Below are 6,589 nucleotides of genomic sequence, written 5' to 3'. Positions count from 1 at the left end.
TAGCTCTTGGATGACTCTAGAGAAAGTCTAGAGTATCTTTGTCTCAAAAGGATCCAAGGCTAATGCATAAAAAGCACTATTTGGAAAAGGGCCTTAGCTACAATAGGTACTACTTCCACTCTGCTTTAACTCTCATGCAACATTGATGATTTATTACTATCATATGATATATGTCATAAGGTTAGGTGCTTTCCATGGTACTCATCATAAATTTCTCCTTTGTCTTAGCTATAGGCTCTCGGAACAAGCTCTACACTTATTGCCATGGTCACAAAAATAATTGATAAAATTAGTATTTTAGCCTCATGTAGATTTCATTGAAAGTGTAAGAGATCATAAGAATATTTGAAGATACCAAAACTAGTTTCAAAATGGATATTTCCCTCAAGTATGTACAATGAATACTAAGCCAAGACAATTGAAGCACACTATGTTCTTTTAAGGAAGATGATAGTTGTTTGAGATAGAAGTTCATGGACATATTGCTTAATGAAGTTCAGATCCCATAGTTGATGGTTTTTACATATCATCAAATCTTGTTTGAGGGTCCCAATTGGTGTTTTCTCTTGATGGTTCTATAGTTTATGATATTGGCAATTCTATCTTGTTTGAGGGTCCCATAGCTTTGGCTCTACCAATTCTATCTATTGACAACCCTTAAAGTAACTGTTAGAATAAATGAGGATTACACTCATGATATGTAATGATGCATGTCATATGGTCTTATATCAATATAAGTAAAATAGATCAGAAGATCCATTAGAAAGACATTTGATCCTAATCGATTGGCCACATTAATTTATTCCTCGCTCAGTATTATATCTTAGTAGTGATGGTACATAATGTTATATTCTATGATTCCATTGTGGGTCAAAGCACCTACCCTAAAAGATAGAGGTGTTGGAGCTGCAAGGGGAATGGAGGTTGCATAGAGAGAGAGAGAGAGAGAGAGAGAGAGAGAGAATGCTATGTTTGTGGTACTTTCAATAGTTCTCTTATGAGCGACACCTTACCAACACTTAGTCCATATTGAAATAGTACAACACCTTGCTTATATAATCTTTTTGGGACAGATAGAGCAATCTCATTATTTTATACCAGATTTTGTGCATGCCAATAATGTGATTTGCATGTCTCAAATCTTTCATTTCAAAAGTTTCCATTGAGCTTTTCTTCAAGGCATCAATCTTATACTTGTTTTTCCCAACTATCAACATATCATCCACAAATAGCATAAATAGTATGATGTCAACTTTAGCCTTTCTAGTGTATAAGTTTTGGTCTCTCTCACTTTGTTTGTAGCCATGAGACTACAAAGGACATCAAACTTATTGTACCATTCCCATAGGGTGGCCTAATTTAATCCATAAAGACTCTTTTAAAGCTTTCAGATAAGCTTTTCTTTACCATGTTCCTCAAAAACTTCGGCTCTTCCATGTGGATCTCTCCATGAATGTTATCATACAAAAATGTTGTCTTGACATCCGATTGTACAATGTCCATGTCATCCTTGGCTACCAAGGTAAGAACAATGCAAAAGTAGTCAATTTTACCATAGAAGAAAAGATCTCATCACAATCCATACCTTTTTCTTTAAAAATTTTGGCTACTAACCTTGCCTTTCACTTTAGTTTAGTCATCACCTGTAATATTCAGCTTATAATTCCACTTGAATGGCAAAGTATTTTTGTTCTTTGGCAAAATCTCAAGTCTAATTCTTTATCATGGAATCCATTTTAGGCTACATAGCTAGCTTCCACTTAAGCTTATCATCACAACTCATGGCCTCTTTATAACAAGATGGCTCCCCACAATCTATCAACATCACATAGTCAACTCTAAAATCTAGTCAGTCCCCTAGAAAGAAATCCCTCAAGGGACTGAGAGATATGAGTAGATCTATGTAGCATAACATGTTGATTTGGAGTGGAAATTCTAGTCTCCACTCTTTCTTCTTGAGATACTATAGGACTCTCAACCTTCTACTCAATAAATATTCATGCTTCTTGCTCACTAGTTGAAGTATCAGTTGTGCCCTCTTTCTACCCACTTGGTGCATTAGCACTTACCCTATGTGGAAAAATAATAGGTGGCATTGTATTCTAGAAAGTAATCTTTCTTGTTTTTACTTCCTTAAGTGGTAGCTTATGCATCTTCTTCGCATTGAAGTTTACATTATTACTACAAATAATCTTTCTACCTTCTGAATCCTAAAGGCAATAACCCATCTTGCCACTCTATCCTCCATACATGAATAAGATTCATTTAGTGGATTTTGGCTCTAACGTGTTGGGCTTTTTCTTTAGTACATGCACATAATCTTCACAACCAAATACTCTTAGGTGATCATAAAAGGGCTTCTTGCCCAACCATCTTGAGGAATGCCACCATCCCAAGTAGTATTAGGTGATTTGTTATCAAATATATAGCAATCACTATAGCCTCAACCAACAATCATTGAGTAAGACCAACATTAGATGGTATGCTTAACATCATTTCATTTATCTCCTATTCATACACTTTGAAATACTATTTTTGGTAGGATTACAAGGTGTAGTGAGTACCCCTTTTATCCCACATGATTCACAAAAATTTTGAAACTTACGACAGATATATTCTCCACCATTATCAATTCTAAGACACTTAAGTCTCTTGCTAGACTATTTTTGTGCAAGTGCCAAAAAAATTTAAAACATAACAAATGGTGACTAGTGTAGCAATCAAGATCGATGGTGGTGGGTTCATGGGGGCCTTTCTCGTGCCTATCAAAATGGGCCCTTGAACTCTTTCTTCTGCTGCAATGCTAGAGCCTGGCTCATCATCTGGGCTTCTCCTTGTGAGCTCTTTGGGTCGGGAGGCTTGCTCTACTACCGACAAGCACAAGGCTAGGGCAATTCGCTCATCTTCTTCTGTTTTTAGCCTTAGAAGAAGGGGGAGTAGACTAAAGCAACATGGTGGCATGGGTGCAATACTTGCTGAACTTGGTGAAGCAGCTTGGCCCAACGCCCACTAGTGAAGCACCAATAATAGGAAGGTTGCCATGGTAGATTTGAGGTGGAAAGGAGCATGTTTGCTGCCTACCAACTAGAGAAGAAAAAGCAAATAACCATCTATTAGAGGTAGGTGAATGACCTAAAGAAGAAATTAGAAGCAAGGAAGAAAATAGAGGTGGAGAAGGAAGAAGAAAGAGCAAAAGAGCTACAAGTGGAAAAGATAGAGGGAGAAATGGGGCTAGAAACAACTTCTCAAGCCTCAGGATATATGTCCCAACCAATGATGCCACAAAGATACATTTGATTGCTCAGTTATTATAATCACATGATTCTTATCAGAAGATATATCAAGGAGATACAAAGTTTCCTATTTGGCTTCATTAGTAACAACAAATGATCCCTTGTGGACTTTGTATGACTGACTCCGTAAAGTAGTAGAGTATCCCAAGTCATCCAATTAACTAATAGATATCAAGCTCTTAATAAGCTTGGGCACATGGTATGCATTCTGAAGAGTAAAGATAGATCCATTTGGAAAAGCAAAGTGCACACCACCTATACCAGTTATATCATATACATGGTCATCACTAAGATGGAATGATTCGTGCTTACTATCATATGAATAGAACCACTCATGAGCAATCACATGAGATGATGTGTCATAATCAGGTATTTAATCTTGAGCTAGTTGCCAATCTATTGCAACTAGCATATGTATTGGAAGATTAGAAGTGAATAGCACTTCACCATCATTATACATAGCTTCACAACATTTATTTGTTCAATTTTTATCTTTCATTTACCTTTTTCCTATCAATATCCTTATCCTTCTTCTTTTTGTTGTTTAACTCTTGCTTCATTTGTAATAGTCCTTGATATGATGTGTCTTATTATAACAAAAGCATTTAATATCTTTTTTGGACCTAAACTTGTTGTGTGATTACCAATAGTCCTAATATCTACATAATATTTATTGCCTCTTTATTCTTGAGTTGCCAATGCCTAACCATTTCTACCTTAGTCCATAGATTTCTTACAAATCTCTTTAGCTAATAAATTTTCACAATATCATTAAACTTCAAGTCACCATCTAGAGATGAATTACTAATGGTTGTTCTAAAGATATCCCATGATGCAAGTAAAGAGTACTTCAAAGAGATTGGCTTAACCTCATCTTCAAACTTCAACTTTTGAGTCTACATCTAATTATATATGATATTGAATTCATTATGTAGGAGAGATAGTAGAGTCCTTCTTCATCTACAACTTAAACAATTTTTTCATAAGATATACCTTATTGGAGGCAGTATCCTTCTCATAAGTGTCACATGGCTTGTTCCATACGTCACGTGTAATGGTCTCAATTACAATTGTAAATACATAGATTTTACCAAGTATATCCTAACAGTGGATTTGTCCAATGAATCAATCTCTGACAATTTCTCTTTAGATATGTTTGTTGCTTTTGCATCTATGCCTCTTATAGGCCTTAATGACTTCTTTTGAATAAGGATATCTTGGATATGCTCCTTTCATAAACTGAAGTTAGTACCATCAAACTTTCTTATCTTATACAGTTTCATAATCATTATTTGTACAATACATCAAGTAACTATCAAGTGATAGTAATAACTATAAAATCAACAAACTATGCCATGAAACTGACATAATTCCTACTACTCAATATAACCAAAAGTAAGAGAATATAGAAAATGAATCGCTACTCAAGCAATAATGCATATATCATTGTCCAAAAATTGTAAAAATCAATGTATATGGTTAAAATATTATATTATTGCATCAATGCTTCCTCACAGATACAATAGCATAATAACATCCAACCATTCAGAATCACATCTATAGATTGATCTCCCTAAAATCACCATTGTGTATAAAAGAATAGTATTCTTGCTCATTTACAAGCAAATATGCATGGATAATTAAAATGTACCTAGCCTTCGGGAAATCATTCTATTCGATTAGGTATTCGCATAAGGTGGAGTGTTTTAAAGGCTTCTCATGATTTCCATTATTATTTCACTTGGCATTATAATTTGTTCATCTTCGAGGACATGCTCAAGGTTGGGGACATAGGATTTCAACTAGCTTACATGAAATACATTACCAATCTTTAGACGAGGAGGTAGGGCTAGCTTGTAAGCATGTATCCCAAGGCATTTTATGATTTTTTATGGCCCACAATATCTAGGATTGACCTTCTTGAATTTCCTAAGAGATAAGGAAATTTTCTTGGGGCGAATCCTTACAAAGAACATGCCACCTTTCCTAAATATCTGATTTGTCCTTTTTGGGTGAGTGTAGGCCTTTTGCCGGTCATGGTTTGCCTTTATAGCTTGATGACTGATTGTTTTGACTTCCTCCTCATGTCATCTAGTATCCCTTTGGAGGATTTAACTTTTATGGTCAAAGAAATTTAAAGGAGATAAGCACTCTTGCCCATATAATGCTTAGAATAGTGTCATCTTGATGCTTTGTTAGAGTGAGGCATTGTTGGCATGTTCTACCAATGGAAGGTATTCTATCCACCTCTTTGGTTCCCTGCTACAATAGGATCTTAAAATATCCTCCAATACTTGATTGAATCTTTCAGCTTGTAAATCGGTTTGGGGATGGTAAGACTTATTGAAACATAGTTGGGTTCTAATGGCTTGGGACTAATCCAAAATTTGGAGGTAAAGAGGGTGTCACGATCACTAATGATCATTTTCGAAAGCCCATGTAGTTAGAACATATCCTTGATAAGCATACTAATGATACCTAAAGCCTTATGAGTCAATTTGACAAGGATAGCATGAGCTACTTTAGTAAGCATATCCACAATCACTAAGATGGAATCATACCCTCCCTGCACAGTGGGTAGGTCCACTATAAATTCCATGCTGGTATATTCCCATGCCATTTGAGGAATATCTAGAGGATGTAGTTTTCCAAGCAATTTGACCCTTTTGGCCTTGACCCTTTGATAGCTCCAGCATTAGGTTACATTGTAACGCATTTTTACGTAAGCTCTATTTCTCTTAAATAACTAAAGAAACTACTTCTAGAAAATGGTATGAGTTTATATTGGCCTTGCCTAAGAGCTTAAGTCATCTCGAGATTGATTTTGAAATGTGGTGGCATTATACTAACTGTATTGAATGTTGGATATTTTAATTGGTCCCAAGATGAAGACATACTCAGATATCTAGAAGATGATTGAGCATGAGCGCATATTCATGGCATTAGGTCTTGTTTTAAAAAAATAAACCATTGAAATTAATACATGTATAAGATTTTAAAAAGAAAAAAGAGAGCTGAAGAATAGTGTGTGGAAAAATGTAAGGAAAAGCTTATAAAGTCAAGGCTATTGAGCTTTAGCTTAAAAATGGAAAGTATGTCGATATATGCATGGTGGTAGGTGTAGGGATTGGTGGGGGGGGGGGGGGGGCGCGGATGTTCCTTGGAAGCTCAATTTTGGTGTAGTTGAATATCCTATCTTTGTGTTTTGACAAGGGAGTTGAACTCAGCTCACGGGAGTGTTCAGAAGGGTTGGTTGCAAGACTGAAGATTTCTATTTAGAATAGGTGGACCGACCC

Source organism: Lygodium microphyllum, chromosome 25 (genome assembly GCF_053477565.2).
Source record: "Lygodium microphyllum isolate KBCC chromosome 25, Lygodium_microphyllum_v1.1.10, whole genome shotgun sequence".
NCBI lineage: Eukaryota > Viridiplantae > Streptophyta > Polypodiopsida > Schizaeales > Lygodiaceae > Lygodium > Lygodium microphyllum.
Note: the sequence above shows the minus strand (reverse complement) of the source record.